The 18,609-nt window shown below is 38.9% G+C and overlaps 1 long non-coding RNA gene across 2 annotated transcripts in view; it reads right to left on the reverse strand.

Annotated features, from left to right (window-relative positions):
- LOC131808598 (uncharacterized) overlaps nucleotides 1-18,609 on the reverse strand; it is an 80,554-nt gene that overhangs the window by 57,594 nt on the left and 4,351 nt on the right. For both annotated transcript variants that reach the window (XR_009344844.1, XR_009344845.1), the window contains exon 3: nucleotides 7,195-7,286. This is a non-coding gene — a long non-coding RNA (uncharacterized LOC131808598). The remainder of the gene's footprint in view (nucleotides 1-7,194; nucleotides 7,287-18,609) is intronic.

The following is an 18,609-nucleotide window of genomic DNA, read 5'->3' on the forward strand; positions in this document are numbered from 1 at the left end:
GTGTTTAAGCCTGCCTGCATTTAGTCTTCCACACAGGAAAATCTGGGTTTTCAAGGGCAGAGGGTGATAGACAATTTGAATATCCCAGAATTTCCATTTACATGATCCCATGTTATATACATCATAGGCACAGAAAAATATAATTACTGAGGAAAGATAGAAGGTTTTCATGTATTCCTCTCCGATTCTCTTCTCAGTTTGTTTTTTTTCTTCTCTCAGTTTTGATAGTTGTATGGTCACTCCTTTGTCAGACAGCCTTTACATACCATACTCTCCCTTTTAGCCCTTATTTAGTCTGAGTCCTACATGTAATTATTTGTTTAATGCTCATGAGCAGGTCTTATGTCGATGTCTCTCTAGTTATTTTGGTTCTCTAAAGCCTGATCTCTAGTAGATTCCTCAAAGAGAAAAATGAGGGTACTATTCCCTAAATTCCTGCATGTTGATAAACATTTGTTTGTGCTTTTGACACCTGATGGTCAGTTTTGCTAAATATACCCTTGGTTCACATTTGGTTTCTTTTAGTGATTAAATATGTTACCCCATTTATGTCTGGCATTAAAGTGTTGACAAGACTGATGATAATATAATTGTGTTTGTCATATAAATCACACATTCCTTTTGCCTAGATGTCTAAAAACTTTTTATCCCTTTTTCTTTAAAGTCCAATAATTTGGGATGCCTGGGTCGCTCAGTTAATTGTCTGACTTTTGGTTTTGGCTCAGGTGATCACTTTGGGGTCATGAGATGGAGCTCTAAGTCAGGCTCCACACTCAGCAGGGAGTCTGCTTGGGATTCTTTCTCCCCCTCTTCCTCTGCCCCTCCCCCCACTGCATCTCTCTCTCTCTCTCTTCCTCCCTCTCAAATAAATAAGTGAAATCTTAAAAAAAAAAAAAACACCTAATAATTTTACTAAATTATGTCTTGATGTTGGTTGTTCTGAGTGAAGATTTTCAGATACATAATGCACTCATTCCCTATGCAATTTAAATTTTTTTTCTTTTTGTTTTAGGAAAGTTTTCTTGAATTAATGTTTTTTAGTGTTTGTTTTGTTCCCTCAACTTGATTTCTCTTTCTTGAGGACTTCCTATTATCTATATGTTAGATATTCTTTGCTTTAAATTTGTCACTTTCTCTTGAATTGTGTCTATCTTTGTTAACTTCTTTTTCATTTTGAGAATTCTTATTCTTTTCAGCTCTTGCTTAGCATACTATTTGTCAGGGCACCTGACTGGCTCAGTTGGTAGAGCATGTGACTCTTGACCTCAGGATCATGAGTTCAATGCCTACAATGGGCATAGGCTTACGTAAGAAAAAAAAGAAAAGATATTGTTTTTATGTTCTCTAGTGTTCTTTTTATTTAAGGCTCCATTTCTGAAGTGATTTTTCTTTTATTTTTAATTCTCTGAGTTCTAGCATCCCATTTCTGAATTTATAATAAGATTTGATTTATGGTTTTTTTTATCTCTTGATATCTTTTAGATTATTTTTCTTAACACCTTCTAGATTATTTTGAAATTAAAGGTTATAATCTTGACATATGCCATGAACACCTTTCTGATGTGCTTTCACTGTCTGATGCCATTGTGCTCTTTATTCTCTTTCTTTTCATATAGTAAGTGATATGTTGCCCATTTTTATGTGAAAAAAGGTTTTCTGAATGTTTAGAAGGTGGCATGGTTCAGGGTAGCTTGGCTAACTTCACAGAGCTCCCTCTTTTATTTCTATAAAGTGTTTAAAAAATAACTCTTTACTTTCTGAGATTTCCTGGCTATGGCTCTTCTCTTTCCTTTGTTTCTATTGTTGTTATCCTGATCAATTTGATTCTGCTCTCAGGAGTCTAGGTCAAGATCTATACTGGAAGGGAACAGAATGGGCAGCTGCATGAATTCATTGGGACCAAACTGTTCTAGTGCCTTCCATCCTGACTGGAGACTTCTTGCATTCAGCTGTCATTTGAACTACCTCCCAATTTCAGCTGCTATTCTCAAATCGGTCTTCTACACTTTCCAGTAGATAGCTGTTGGCCATTTTTTGTGCTCTGTTTTCAAGTTCATTTAGAGGCTCTATTGCTTTTTACCACACAAGTGGTAGGACTTGCGGATTTTTGAGGCTCATTTTCATTTGCTTGTATTGTGGGTTTTCGAAGATACTCTGTCACCTAATTTCATTGTAAATGTTATTGGTCTTGCTATCTAGTGGCTCTGTGTTTTGTTATGCAGGGATTTGGTGAGATTAAAATAGGAGGTCCTGGCTGCCATTATCTCAGAATCTTCCCAATCCTAAAACTTTTTTTTTTTTTTAATGTATATTGTCAGCACAACAGTATTGTCCAGCACACAGCCCACACACAGGAAGATGGCCTCCTGACCAGGCTGGTTGCATCAGAGATCTTAAAGCTAGACAGAGCTCCAAGAAATCATCTGAACCAGTTCCCTGCTTTCAGGTAAAAGAAGCATCACCCTAAATTCAGAAGAGATAGCAGTGGTACTTCAGAATTAAGTGGGATGTGGAATCTATGATTTAGCAGTTTTAAATTCTATGATTTTCTTAAGTGTTCATAGAGTAAAATCTAAATATATATATATATATATATATATATATATATATACACACACACACCACAAAATATTGCTTATTCAAATTAAATTTGAACATTCAAACAGTTCAGAAGTACAAACAGCAGGCTATGTTATATCTGTGTATGGATGGGTGTTAAAATTTCTGTATTAGTTATAGTCATGAAAGAAATATTAATTCAAAGGAGTTACTTTCTAAGACAAATCTGAAAATCAGCTAAGAGTAACATCCAATTCAATCAGTTTGTGAATAGCTTTTTGAGTAAGCCAGAATATTTTAATGCAAATTTTTGTGAATTAACTAGGGACTAAAATCTCTGGTGATGATAAAATATTGAATTAACAAATGATAGAAGGCTTTTTTTTTTTTTTTGAAAGGAAAGACAGCTCTCCATAATAACAAAAAGAAATAACTATAATACAAGACAAAAATAACCTAAAAGCAAACAGAACATGTCATTAATAGAGTCCTTCATTATCTAGCATGGGCTGTAATGGAGAACACGGCAAGTGTAATTCTGTTATCTCACCCTAGGCAGTATGCGCACACTGTAAAATCCATCTCTTCATTTTCTGGTTGAAAAGATCATTGTAAAAAAGGACTGCCAGGGAGTGGAGGTCATGCTGATTTATTGGCAATTAAGCCTGCAGGATTTCTGCACTCCCTTCAAAACAAAGTATCTGAGGCTATTCAGCCAAGATGATTACATAGTGGGCTATCTACTACAGCCCAGGAGTCTTTCTGTTAGTGCACAACAGATACAATTGACTTGGCTGTATTTAGAAGATTACTGCTATTTTCTGCGCAAATTCTTGTTGTATCTTCCTCAAATCACCTAGGTCCAAAGAATTACCTTGTTAGCCAGTTTAATAAGCAGAATATTACCAAATGGTATATAATTCTGCTTGGGTGTATAAGAACTTTGGTATAAATACAAATATGGATTCACATAAAGCAAATGAATGTATTACTGAATCTATGTAATTGGCATATGGTACCTCAGCCCTAGCTTTCTGAAATGTTTGAGATGGTGTTTCTAGGGTTTGATACTTGTGATGAACTGAATGTTTGTGTCCCCCCAAAATTCATAGATTGAAATCTTACCCCCTAAGTGTGATGGTATTAGGAGGTGGGGCCCTTGGGAGATAATTAGATCATGAGGGTAGAGCCCTTATGAATGGGTTTAATGCTCCTATAAGAGGGACTCCAGAGAGATCTTCCACCCTCTTTTTGTGATGTGAGGATACAATGAGAAGTCAACAGTCTGCATCCTAGCAGTGGGCTCTTCCCAGAACCTAACCATACTGAAACCCTGATCTTGGAGTTCCTGTCTCCGGAACTGTGAGAAATAAATTTCTTTTGATTATAAGCCATCTGGTTTGTGGTGCTTGTTATAGCAGTCTGAACTAAGATGATACTGGTGCATATTACTAGCTTTTACCTATTCCATGTCTAGACACAACCCAGGTTATTTAGGGCAGTTTTTTGGTCATGGGTGCGATAGATAATAGATAGATAGATAGATAGATAGATAGATAGATAGATGATAGATATTTCTGCTTGTCCTATAGATGGTTATGGGCAGGCTTAGGTGCTACGAATGATGGAATCTTAGCAACACATATAGGTGGGACAGAGAAGGAAGGAATACATTAGCTGAAGGTGGAGAATAGTGATCAGGTTAATAACATTTCTGCCTCTGCGCAACCCCACCTGCCAAAATGAACGCGATTATACCCAAGTTGTTCTACTCTTTAGAAACAGGAATATGGTCACTGTACCTTGTACCAGATGGGATTATCTGCCTGAGGTGCTAGCCTGCCTGTACCAATCCTAGCTTTCTTTTCCTCCCTGCTGGTTTGTATTGCTAAGGTCTCATTTATTCACCTATCCATCCATCCATTCACTCAGTATATATTTACTGAGATTTTTAATATATGCCAGTTACTGTTCTAGGTCTTTGCAATATAGCATGTCTCTGTAATGTACTCTGGTTTTTAATTTTTAAAAAGATTTGATTGATTGATTGATTGATTGGAGAGAAAGAGGGAGCATGTGGCAGGGAGGAGCAGAGAGGGAGGGACAAGCAGACTCTGTGCCCAGAACAGAGCCTGACACAGGGCTTGATCCCACAACCTCAAGACCACAACCTGAGCTGAAACCAAGAGTCAGATGCTTAACTGACTGTGCCACCCAGCGCCTCTCAGGTTTCTTCTATAAAGTCATTTATCCCATGAGCCCTCATGACCCAATCCCCTCCCAAAGGCTCCACCTCTGAAATACCATCCCTTGGGGATCAGGTTTCAGCATATGAATTTGGAGGGAAAATAAAACATTCAGTCTATAGCACATTCAGAAAACAATGGTGTTACTGTAACAGAAATATCCTGCCTCTCTATGCATCAAGTGTGCATTTTACTGCAGACTTCTAACATATTTTCAGAATATTTTAGAATAACATGTTATTACTTTACACACACACACACACACACACACACACATTTAAAGATTTTATTTATTTATTTGACAGAGAAATCACAAGTAGGCAGAGAGGCAGGCAGAGAGAGGGAGCGGGGAGGCACAGAGAGGCTGATGCAGGGCTCATCCCAGGACCCTGAGATCATGACCTGAGCAGAGGGTAGAGGCTTAACCCACTGAGCCACCCAGGAGCCCTTACTTAAAATATTTAATTACTGGGGTGCCTGGGTGGCTCACTGGGTTAAAGCCTCTGCTTCAGCTCAGGTCATGATCCCAGGGTCCTGGGATGAGCTGCCTTGGGCTCTCTGCTCAGCAGGGAGCCTGCTTCCTCCTCTCTCTGCCTGCCTCTCTGCCTACTTGTGATTTCTCTGTCAAATAAATAAATAAAATTTACTTTATCAATAAATAAACTTTACTTTAAAAAATATTTAATTACTTTTTTTAATAATAAAAATCTCAATTACCAGCAAGACTGCCATCAGTACAGGCCCATAATATTTTCCTTCCCATGGGTATCCACAGCAAGGTAAAAGTTTTGCATCCATGGCTAGGAAAGAGCTGGGTCATTCCTTTTTTTTTTTTTTTTAAGCTGGGTCATTCTTAACTAGGAGCTAGTTATCTGAACTAGTTATCTGAAAGAGCTATTAGAAAGTCTCCCCGTCATACTTTCTCTTATCAAAATGGAGCTACTCTAGATCACCACAGGACCTAGGTAACTCGGAGACTAAGAAAAAAGGAATCATTCATTAGGGAGTGTGAGAAATGTCTTAGGGTTGATTTTGTTTAAATGCCAATGTGAATTGATCATTAGCATTTGCGAGAGCTGTGCAAATAACACCACCTAAGGGGCTAAACCAACATGGGATTGTTTCAAAGCAATTAATTCACTTCCAAGCTTCTTGTATTAACACCACCTTATTTCCCCAGTGTAGATATACAATTTGTCTTAAAAATCAACCCAAAACTGTGATATTCCACCAACAAGATTACAGGGTGAAAGCACAACCCCCTAGTCAAATGCAAATTATAGTCATATTAGTATGCTAATGAGCTAGGTGATAAACTGCGGGTCAAATTTCTCCTTCTTCAGCTTAAATAGCACTTGAAGAGGTTTATTTCTAAATGTTTGGAAAACCTAGGAGCAGCAACAATTAAGGTTTATAACATGAATGTTATCTGTTCAGCAATATGAAAAATTAATAGACAGGACTAAACTAAAATGAGACATAATTCTTTCTAATGATTTGCAAGTTATTGGTAAAGATGGCTTCAAGGAAACATATTTAATTATTCTAAATTTGGAGGGAAGTCTTTTCAAAATTCCTTGTTTTACAATTTAAAAAAAATTAGGTCTGTTTTGTCTAGCCGAAGGAAATTTCAGGAGAAGCCAAGGAGGAAAATACTCTAGAAAAAAGTGTTGAAAGGAGATAAAGGTTTTCATGAGAAAGAATGTTTAGAGATGTCAATTTCTTTTTTCTGACAACTTATCAAAGAAGACTTTCTTGATTGAACCTACTTCCATCACTAGATTTCATCAGCTCACAAAAAAGCTATGTGCTTCTACAGTTTTTCTACAAATATTCATTATCTTTTATATATTCATGTTCATTTTCCTTAAAATCCAAAGCAACTCTGATCATATTTTGCAGCATCCAGCTCGGCTCCTGGCCTGCAGGGCAGGCTTGGGAAAGCCCAGGGAAGACTCCAGATGTCCAGGAAGTGTGGTGGAGAGAGCCTGAAAATGGGGTCACATAGACACCCCCACACACTCTGCTTTCTGTGCGTCCATGTCCAGCTCTAACCCCTGCACTTTCACAAGCTGTATCACCATGGGCAAGTTATCGAATCTCCCTGAGCCTCAACTTTGACAATTGGAAAAGACACATAATAAAGCTTTAGGTCCAACGTGGTGGTTCCAACCTCGGCTGCACAGCGGAATCACCTGGAGAACTTTAGAAACACTGCTGACTGGGTCCTACTCCCAGAGCTTCTAAATTTGTCTGTATGGCTGCTGCAAGGGCATAGGGAATTTTTAAACTCCCTATGTTGTTGTGATGGGCTGTATAATGTAATGGGATGAAGAATTAGTGCTCTAAGGGTGTTATAGGAATTAGTTCGAACAAAGAAAAACAGTACCTGACAAGCAGTAGTCAAAAGTACTTGTTTTCTTTTTTCTGTGGTTGGTTTTTCTCTTTGTGCTGATAGCTGTGCTTGATCCTATATGGAAGCTAAGAGGGAGAATTCATTCAAAGATTTGTTTTACTTTTTTAAACTTTTTATTTTGAAATTATCTTAAACTTACAAAAGAGTTGCAAGAATAATACACAGAATTCCTATATACCCTTCAACCAGATTCACCAGCTGTTAACCAACCAGCTGTTAATAATGAAATAGATTTACTCTATCTCTCCTCCACATTCTCTGGACACATATAAATTTTTTTCCTGAACTAGTCAAGAGGTTGTTGCAGAAAACATGGAACTTTACCACAAAAGAACACGTATTTATGAAGAATAAGGGCATTCTCCTACATACCTACAGGACAATTATTTGGCAAATTTAACCTTGTACAGTAGTATTATCTAATCAATAGTCCATATGTAACTTCTCCGATTTTTCAGTAATATCCATATGGCATACCACCATCCCCTCCCCCCAACAATCAGGATCCAATCCAGGATCATGAATTGCAGTTGGTGTCGTATCTTTTCTTTCTTTTATTCTGACATAATTCTTCTGCCTTTCACGAAACTCAGAGTTTTTAAAAAGAACTGGCCGCCGGTTGTTTTGTATCCCATGCCATTTTTCTTGTAAGTGTACAGTTTAATGATTTCTGGTAAATACACAGAGAGGTGCAGCTATCACTATAATCCAGTTCGGAACATGTCCGTCATTCCCCCCCAAATTCTGCTTTCCCCACTCAAACCCCCAGCCCTAGGTAACAACTGGTTTTCTTTCTGTTTTGATAGTTTGGCCTTTTCAGAATGTCAAGTAATAGAATTATACAGTACTGTATTCAATCTTTTAAGTCTGACTTCTTTCATTCAGCCTAACGTTTTTGCGGTTCACACATTTGCAGCATATCTTGGTAGTTTGTTCCTATTTTTTTGCCGAATAGTACTGTTGTATGGATTTTATATAGAAGTGGGCAAATTCTAAGATGGTCTTAGATAACTCCTGCTTTCTGGTATTCATGCCCTTGTGTGGTTTCTTCCCATTGAGAGTGGGCTGGACCTAGCAACTTGCTCCTAATAAACTGAATTTGGTGAGATGTCATTCCTAAGATTAGGTTATAAAGAGACTATAGCTTTCCTCTTAGGGCTTTCTCTTTCTCTCTCTCTCTCATGATTCGCTTGCTCTGAGCAGCCATGATGTAAGCAGCCTTATGGAAAGATCCCTCATGGCAAAGGAACTGATGTTTATGGTCAGAACTAACGAGAACCTGAGGCCTATGAACACCATATGAGTGAGCATGGACTTCAGATGAGATGCAACCCTGAATAGCACCTTCACTTCAATCTTGAAAGAGACTAGAGTTACCCAACTAAGCAAGGTCCAGATTCCAAACCCACAGGAACGGTGAGAAAATAAACACTTTTTTTAGTCATTACATCTTGGGGGGGGGCGGTGGTGATTTGGACATAGTAATACATAACTAACATATTTTATTTCTTCGTTTACTAGTTGATGGACAGTTGGATTGTTTCTGGGTTTGGGCTCTTATGTCATATTGCTATGAACATTCACATACATGTCTCAAAGGACTTTTCTTATGGCATCAAGCTCTCTTGGCTTGTACTATTCCTATAGTTCCATTTATCACTTTGGTTTTTTAACTATTTCTGTGCTTAAAGCACTTTCTTATCTTGTCAAATAAAATTGTGCAATCTACCACCTATCCCTACAGTAATATTTTAAATCAGGACACTGTATGTTAGAGAAGGAAATTTGACTTAGTTTAAAAAATCATTAGGCTCCAAACTATACAGAGCACTAACTACTTCTTGATAGCCAGAGTATTAATAGTTCAGGATATTAAAAAACTATTTGGGGACAGCAGTGGTTATTTGCTGAATTTTATACTGGATATGTATAAAGGGTAGTTTTGTGTCCTGGGAGAATTAAGGTCATATTTTCTTTTTTGGCTTCCTTGCTCTCCAAAGAATATATCTCTTAGAAAAAACATTTTTAATCTAGTATGCCTGCACAGTGGTAACTGCATTCCTTTCGGGTTTTTTTTTTTTTTTAAGATTTTATCTATTTTTTAAAGATTTTATTTATTTTATTTGCTTATTTTTAAAGATTTTATTTATTTATTTAACAGAGACAGACACAGCTAGAGAGGGAACACAAGCAGGGGGAGTGGGAAAGGAAGAAGCGGGCTTCCCACTGAGCAGGGAGCCTGATATGGGGCTTGATCCCAGGACTCTGGGATCATGACTTCAGCCAAAGGCAGATGCTTAACCCACTGAGCCACTGAGGCACCCTGCATTCCTTTAATTCTCAACTAAGAATACAGTCACCATGACTATGTTTTCAAGATTTTCTTTGCATAGCTAATATATGGACCAGATTCTAGTAGTTAGCATCTAATGAGCCCTTACCATGTGCCAGGTATTATTCTAAACCTTTCATATGCATTATACTTTATTTAATCCTTGTAATGATCTTAACTGTTACAGCTCCCTCAGGTAGGTATTCCTGACGGTCCCTTCACACATTTCTAGGGGATGCCATTCATATGTTGGATTCTATATGAATGCCTGCAATTATACAGTGCCAGGCTGCTTGTTAGCATTGTCTATTACATTCTCTACTCAACAGATGAAGAGGCACAGAAATGTTAAGTATCTTGTCCAAGCGGCTTTGTAAGTGGCTGAGCTAGTATCTGCATCTAGGTTATTTGGCTTCTACCAGGGCATGAAATCTCTTATATACTGTACTCTTTTGAAGAATCTTAATTCAGGGTTTTAAAAAAAAGTCATGTTGGTATGATCATTTTATTTTTTTTATATGGTCATTTTAGATAATTATTTCTAGAGCATTGTTTCTCAAGGAGTGATCCTTGGACCAGAAAGATCAGCATCACCAGGGAGCTTGTTAGAAAAGTGAAATATGGGGTGCCTGGGTGGCTTGGTGGGTTAGGGCCTCTGCCTTCGGCTGGGGTCGTGGTCCCGGGGTCCTAGGATTGAGCCCCGCATTGGGCTCTGCTCAGCGGGGAGCCTGCCTCCTCTCTCTCTGTCTGTCCCTCCGCCTACTTGTGATCTCTCTCTATCAAGTAAATAAATAAAATCTTTAAAAAAATGTGAAATATAATGCTCTCTGTCCCATCCTGGACAAACTGAATCAGAAAGTCTGGAATGAGTCCCAGCAATCTGCACTTTACAAGCCCCCAGCTAATTCTGATGCATGCTCAAGTTAGAGAACTACTAAATTTAGGAAATAATAGGTTGTTGTTTTTTTTTTTATAAAGGAAAACAATATTGGTATTTATATTTTTTTCTATTTGCTTTAGACCAAGTTTTATTTCAAGTAACCTACTCAAATTAGCCCATGTGTTTATTATACTCTTGATCTATGCTATAAGAAGTAATAATCTTACAGAATTCAAGGGAAAGGCAAGAGTAAGAACAGGGCAGTCACTCTCTCCAGCTCCCCTATAAAAGTGATGTAGCTACCCACTCCCTAGGTCTCTTTCTCCTCTTTCAAATGTTCAAAAAGGAAAATCTGATTGATTTAGCTGTGCAATGGGGTGCATCCTCTTGTGCCAGCCAACTGTCTACATATGGCTTACTTGCCTAAGTCCGGGGAAGGAGTGATGTTACATAGTACAAATAGGCCAGAGGGGGCTCTGTTGTGATGGAGGCAAGTAAGAATCTTTCGGAGGGGAGGATGGATGGAATCAATGACCTGCATCTTTGATACACAGTTTATGTTTAAAATAATGTGGTAAATACAAGAAGAACGCATTTGTTCTATCATGTTTGTTACTGAACGTGCAGGATTTGAGCTTCTTAATTGTTTTTGGAAAGGATTCTATGGACCTGGCCAGAGCAGAAGCCCAGTGTAGAGCAGCAATGAGTGAGGTTCAATACATTTCTCCGTCAAGTGGGAACAAAGACACTGAAGTAAATAAAAGGAGAGATTTTAATTGCTAGATTAACTGAATTAAAGTTGGTATTTTTTTTTCTCTTAAAGATCTGAAGATATTTTCCAAAAGAATATGAAATGCAGTATCTGTTTATGAGAAAATAAATCCAGTGGTAGTTCAGGCTTCTTCAAAGTGACACCATCATTAGCTGCCTTATGTATTGTATCCAGCTATTACCTGAACAGTATGTGACCTTTGAACAAATCCTGGCTGAATAGTCTGGCTGCCCTGTTTCTATCCCATTTGCATTCTCCTGAGCCACAGCTGATTGGATCAAAGGTAGACATATGACCAAGGAGAAACAAGCCATTTCAGAAAATTAGGTTTTCTATCTCCATATTTTGCTAGCTAGGCACATTAATGATGGAGCACTAGAGCAAAGATCTCTAAAACCTTGATACTGAGAGTCCTGAAATGTATTGATTCCCATCTTTCCTGTAACTTAATCATTCTCTGTTCCTTTATGGACTATGAAAGTATTTTTATAATGTAACTACTTTTAAAATAATATATTAGTGGTGCCGGGGTGGCTCAGTGGGTTAAGCATTTGCTTTTGGCTCAAGTCATGATCCTGGAGTCCTGGGATCAAGCATCATATTGAGCTCCCTGCTTAGTGGGGAGTCTGCTTCTCCTTCTCACTCTGCAACCCCATGCTCTCTCTCTCAAATAAATAAAATCTTTTAAAAAAGGAAAAAAGAATTTTTACTTGAGCAAATTCAATAGGTTTCTATTATATTCATGCAAACATGTTCTAAGACCCATAGTTATTAAAAATAGTTTAATAATAGTAGTATTCGTTAGAAAAAAAGAGAGTATGTGTGTATGTGTTTAAAGCATGATTCAAATATCATTAAACTCCAGGGTTGGAAGAAAATTGAGAAATTTGCTACTTAGAGCAAAAGCCCAGTGCAGAGCAACAATGAGTGTCAACACAAGTCTTTATTTATTAACAAAGATAAAATTGGGAGCTAAAAAGAATAAATAATTTGCCCATTTTCTTCTTGTAATTCAGAATTCTGGGTTCTTTCTACCAAGCAGTACCACTTCCCTGACACGAGAAGAGACAGCAATCATATCAGTAAGAAATGCATATTTCAAAGTTTCAATTATTTTTAATGCTTATTTTATTCTTAGAAGACTTGACTGCCACAGAACTGAAAATAAATTCTCCTATGTATTATAATATCTATACATAAGCAACATTTTATATCATGATTGCTGGATATCAAGGACATTCAGAAAAGAAATTACTGCAATTTAAAATGGAATTTTACTAACAAGTACTAAATTTTCATCCCTGCTTATTCATTTTAAATCATATAATAAAGAGAATTTAATGATAGAATGATTCTTATGGGTATAGGAAAAAATTGCTTCCTCTTTGCTAAACCCATCAAAGGTAATTGAAGATTAATAATACTATATGTTGTAAAAATTGGCTTATTTTCACTAATGGAAGACACATCACCACTCAGATGTTATAGTCTGTGACTTGGAAAGGAAAAAGAAGTAGAATGCCTACAGACCGGACCGACCACATTATTTGTACAGCCCAGTGGAATACGAAAATATGGCACCTTGTTCAAAAAAGCAGAGAAAGTGCCAATGTGCTGCAGTGCTAAAGGTACTAAAATACAAAATGTTTTTCTTTCTTCTTCTCCTCTATCTCAACTCACCTTGCTGTTTTTAAATATGTTACTTAATGTCCTGCACAGGGATACCTTCAAGATGAGGGCAGCTGCTCATTGGCACTCAGGGCCCCATCCCATGTCTATGTACACTCACCATCCCCTAGCTGCCAGCTTCACCTCTCTACAGCTGCGGGGCCTATATGCTGTGCCCTGGAAGGGACAGGAAGTCAGCTTTCCTTGGCATGGCCCATCACCCTAACCCATGGCAGACAGGCAGCCCCAGAAGTCTGCAGTCTCCACATGTAAAATGTGCCTTACATAGCTCTGCCATGGAAAGCCTCCACTTTCACCTGATGTCAACCTTGAAGTAGGAACCAAATCATATTCAGATCCCCTCAAAAGAAAATCCATCCATCAAATATTTATAGGTGATGCAGATTCTGCTGAAGATTTTGTAAGGGAGCCAGGGGAGGATTTCACAAACCACAGTGAATAGCACACAACTTTATTAATGCCCTCCTCCAATTTGTCCTTCTTCTCTTGTCCCATGGAGGGAGTAACAAAGATTCATCATTTTCCCCTAGATGATCCGACTTTCAAATCTTCCTCTGTGCACCACTACTATTCTCTCTCTTCTTTACTGCCTTAGTCCTAACCTGAACTATTGGCTTGAAAATGACTGCCTCTTAGCCAATACGTAAGACCAGGCAGTCCCAGAAATAATGGCTATTTAGACATAAAAGTTGTGCTCTATGAACAGATTGGGTATGGCTGAGTACTAGAAGGAGAGTGGGTAGGGCAACACAGGCAGCACTAATTCTTAGGTGAGAAAATGTGCACATCAGCTTAAAGTAGAGTCATATTCAGGACATTTGGGGGTTTCAGCATGGCACGAAGAAGAAAGAGAAAACAAAGAGAAGTCAAAAGAAAATGAAAAACCCCCATGATGTAACAATTGGTTTTATTAAATTATTATCCATTTGTTTAATCTTTGTCTGAATAAGACAGTGCAACAAACACACACAAACTAACCACAAAACTAATAAGTTAATTCAACAAATATTTTTTTAATTGTCTACTGTATGCCAAGCAGTGTTCAAGATAATTAGACCATATCAGAGGACAGAAGAAAGACTTGTCCCTGGGAAGCTTACATTTTAGTCAGGGAGCCAGACTTAACAAAAACATAATAAATAAACTATCCAGTGTGTGGGAAGATGATGATTGCTATGGGAAAGAAAAGGTACAATAGGGAAAGGGGATTAGGATTCTTGGGACTTGGTTGGGGATAATTTGCAGTATTAACTAAGGAGGCCAAGGCAAGCCTCATTGTGAAAGTAAAATTTAAGTGCAGACTTAAAGGAAGTGAGAGAGTTAGCTAAGCAAGTATCAGGAAGAAGAACATTCCAGGCAGAAAGCAAAGGTCGCAGGGCTGGGTGTGCCTGACACCATCAAGAAAGAGCAGGGAGGCCAATGGTGGCAGTGGTAGGGTTAGAGCATGTAAGACGTGGTGGACTATAATAAGGGCTTTGGCAGTATTCTGAATGAAATGAGGAAGCCACGGAGTAGTTATGAGATGAGGCGTTACGTTAACTCACAGATTTTAAGACGATCCCTCCGGCTGCTATGGTAAGGAAATATTGCCCAGGCGCAAGAGGAGAAGCCAAGAATTAGGAAGTATTAAAGTCATTCAGCTGAGAGAGGACTGTGGCTTTGAGCAGGATGGTGACAGTAGAGGTAGGGAGATGGGGGTGAGATTCTAGACATATTTTAAAGAGAAAGAGAGGAGCCAAAGGTGACTTCAAGGTTTGAGACTTGCACAATCAAAGAGACAGAGTGAAGCAATTGACCACAGTCACTAAAAATGCCTAACTCTAAATGCACTATTACTGGGGAACAAAAATTTGTATTTGCTACAATATAATTTGGAATCTCTTTAATACTGCCTTCTCTAAACAATTACCTCATTGGTCAAAAGTCAGTTTCACAACTGTATATTTAATTTTGAATAAACTCTATTTACTAGATAGCCAATTGTTATAGACCAAATTTGTGTTATTCTTCTAGCGGTAGAAAAGGAAACCGACCTCTATAGCATCTCTTATGCAATTCTTTTGGGCAATTCCTAAAATTGCAGTAGGTTGACTTTCTAGTTGTTGTTCATTTAAAAAATAACAAGGGCCGCTAGCATTTACCGAGCACTTATTATTCACCAGGTCATGTGCTCCATTGTTTCACATACATTGGCCTCATAGCACCCCTCTGAGGCTGGAATTGCTATCTTCATTTTAGACACAAAGAGGTTCAGAAAATGTTGAAATATTTTGCCTGGGCTAGTAAGTAGTGGAGCCAGGATTCTAACCTGAGTCTAAGCCTATAGCTTTTAAGAACTGTACAAATTGTCTCTCTACTTGACTGCTAAGGAGGGAGGGACCAGGGAAGGCATACAGAATTTCAGCACTTTTTGTCCCTAAGAATTATTGAAGCTTTAGGTTTCCCTCTGTCTTAAGTCTATTTGGGCTGCTATAACACAATACCAAAGATTGGGTGGCTTATAAACAGCATACATCTACTCACAATTCTAGAGCCTGGGAAGTCCCACCATTTGGTGTCTGGTGAGAACCCAATTCCTAGTTCATGGCCAGTCATCTTCTCACCATAACCTCCCATGATGGAAGGGGCACGGGAGTTCTGTGGGGCCTCTCTCATGAAGGCACTCATCCCATTCCATCTCCCCTCTCAAGACCTAATCACATATGACTTTGGCGGGGGTGGGGGGGTAATATTCAATCTATAGCAGCCTCTTCTGTGATTGATTAGTATAATTTTAAACATGCCTATTTTTAATTGAGTTTCACTGGTCACATTCTAAGCCTTAGTTTCCCCATCTTTGAGAAAGGAAGCTAGACTGGTGATTTCCAGGTCTTTAAAAATTTCAACTCTTGGGACTCTTGGGTGGCTCAGTTGCTTGGGTGTCTTCCTTTGGCTCAGGTCATGATCCCAGGGTCCTGGGATGAGTCCTGCATGGGGCTCCTTGCTCAGTGGGGAGCCTGCTTCTCTCTCCCACTGCTGCTTCTCCTGTTTGTGTTCTCTTTCCCTCTCTAATAAATAAGTAAAATCTTAAAAAAAATTCAACTCTCTCAAGGTACATATCCTATCACTATGAGGTATTCATTGTAGAAGTTCTCAATGAGGTAGAAGTAAGACAGCGTAGGAGGGGCAGCTGGGTGGCTCAGTAGGTTTAAGCTTTTGATACTTGGCTCCAGCTCAGGCCATGATCTCAGAGTCATGAGACGGAGCCTGGCAAGAACTCTGTACTCAGTGAGGAGTCTGCCTGAGATTCTCAAGATTCTCTTTTACCTTCTGCCCCCCCACCCTTCATTCTGCCCCACCAAGCCCAAATACTCTCTCTCTCTCTCAAGAATATAAATAGATATTTAAAAAGAGAGAGAGTGTGAGTGCCTGGGAATTTGGCAGAACTTGGCCCTAAAGATTCTGATAGTTCCTCTAGATCCATTAGATCAGTGGTTTTTCTTTTCTTTTCCTTTCTTTTTTTTTTTTTTTTAATATTTTATTTATTTGTTTGACAGAGATCATAAGTAGGCAGAGAGACGGGGTGGGGGGGCAGAGGCTTTAACCCACTGAGACACCCAGGCACCCCATATCAGCGGTTTTCAGATTGTGTTCCTGGAGGAACACTGGATGAAAATGCCTGGGCTTTCCCAGCCTTTCAGTATCAGCCCATTTTTCAACCACAGTATGTCCACTCTGATCTGTTTCATAGAGTTGGATTCCATGTAAGGTTTCAAAGAAAACAAAACCCTATCAGTCTACTTTGAATAATATGAAAACTGCCATTCTAATTAAGTGCTCCTTATACTTTAATGTGTATATGAATCACCCATGGGGAGTTCTAAAAATGCCGATTCTTATTTAGTGAGTCTGGGTTAAGGCCTGGGATTCTGCACTTCTAATAAACTCCTGGTGATGCCAAAGCTGCTGAGCGTGCTCAGATTACACTTTGAATGTAACAAGCACTAGAATGATCTCTAGAGCTTTAAAAACTCTAATGGTTTTTCTACGCAAATGAAAAGTCTTTTTTTGGAATTTTCCTTAGAACAATTTTAGCTCAGGTTACCAAAATTGTAAATTTTAGATTTCATCTCCTCTTACTCCCCAAGTCTTTGTCTTCCTTTGTCTTTCCAACTGTCTATCTCATCCTCTCAATGCCTCTCTTTTCTTCATCTTTTAAAAAGTAGATACTGAACCTTTAGGACATGCATTTAAAAATCTTTCTACACACTGTGAACATTGCGCCTCAGCCAGTTCCTCTCAGCAAGAGCTAACTATTGGAGGGTCTGCGAAATTTGCCACAAGTGAGTTATTTAAAGGTAGTTATGGTGACACTTTCTTCTAAATTTAGCAACTTAATGAACTTCTCCAGATTAAGGAGTAACTGTCTTGCACTCTTCCACCCTTTGTGTGAAAAATTTAGCACATACTTGAGACTGATTATTTTCTTTCCTGTGTTAGAGCCTTCAAACATTTCCTTTCTCAAAATACTTCCTCAGCTGCCTTTTCCCCACATTATCCTTTTTCTGCAAAAAGGGGGAAAGGTTTATCCACTTCTCAAAGCTTTGATTCCCAGCTCTGTCTCCCCTTGAGCCTCTATACAGCCCTATGTCTCCACATCCAACTATCCAACCCAGGGGTCAGCAATTTTCTTCTGCAAAGGTCTAGATAGTAAATATTTTCAGCTTTGTGGTCCATAGGTTCTCTGTTGCAACTACTCAACTCTTTCTTGTGACGTCAAACCAGCCAAAGGCAACACGTAAATGAATGTGTGTGGCTGTGTTCCATTAAAACTTTATTTACAAAAGCACAAGGCAGGCCAGATTTGCCAACTCCCCTCCCACCCCTCAAGGCCATAAGTTTGCTGACCCCTGATCTACATGCATGTTGAAACTGGACTAGTCAGATTGTACAGCTCCTGGGAATTTGGAACTGGCACTGGGAAATGGAGTTAAGTAATAAATGTGGGTTGCTTAGCAGGAAAATTGGGCAAACTGGGTGGAGGCCAGAAGTGGAGAGCAGGGGCCGCTATTTGGGACTGCCATAGTAGCATGCAAGCACACAAGTTAGCAGAGGAGCCCATCTGCAGAGGAAATGAAGCAGACATACAAAGAAAAGCTCAGATTAGAGACTGGAAGTTGAGAGAGAGAGAAAGGGGGAAGGAGGGTTCTTGTGATGTTGGCTTTGCTTTCCACAGTTTTGTCTCACAAAATCCATGCCTATTTTTATATTCGTTCCTCCTTTACTTTAGCCAGCTGGTGCGAATTTCTGTTTCTTGCAACCAGATAACCCCTAACTCGAGCAACCTTTTACACTCCAGATATTCTAAATGACTGACAGTTCTCTGACTTGAACAGTTAGGCTCTCACATAGCTGAGGCTTTGCTAGGTGTAGTTCCACTCCCCATCCCCCACATTGCCACTTCTCCTCCATATTCTTTTCTTTCTGCAAAGTTTGCTCAGACATTATCTCCTATGGCTGAATTAGGACTTGGTTCCCACTGCTCCTTATGTAAAGCTTTGTCATTGCACTCATAATGCCACATTATATTTTCTGATTTCCTTCTCTGTAGTTATAACTACAACTTTTATCCCTGTGCTGTGTACAGGGCCTGGTACATAGTAAGAACTTAACGCAGAGGTAAAGCTACCCAGTGGTAAATAAATCTGTAACTTAAGGATAGGTTCTAACCACCCT

The sequence above is a fragment of the Mustela lutreola genome, chromosome 9, assembly GCF_030435805.1.
Source record: "Mustela lutreola isolate mMusLut2 chromosome 9, mMusLut2.pri, whole genome shotgun sequence".
Lineage (NCBI taxonomy): Eukaryota > Metazoa > Chordata > Mammalia > Carnivora > Mustelidae > Mustela > Mustela lutreola.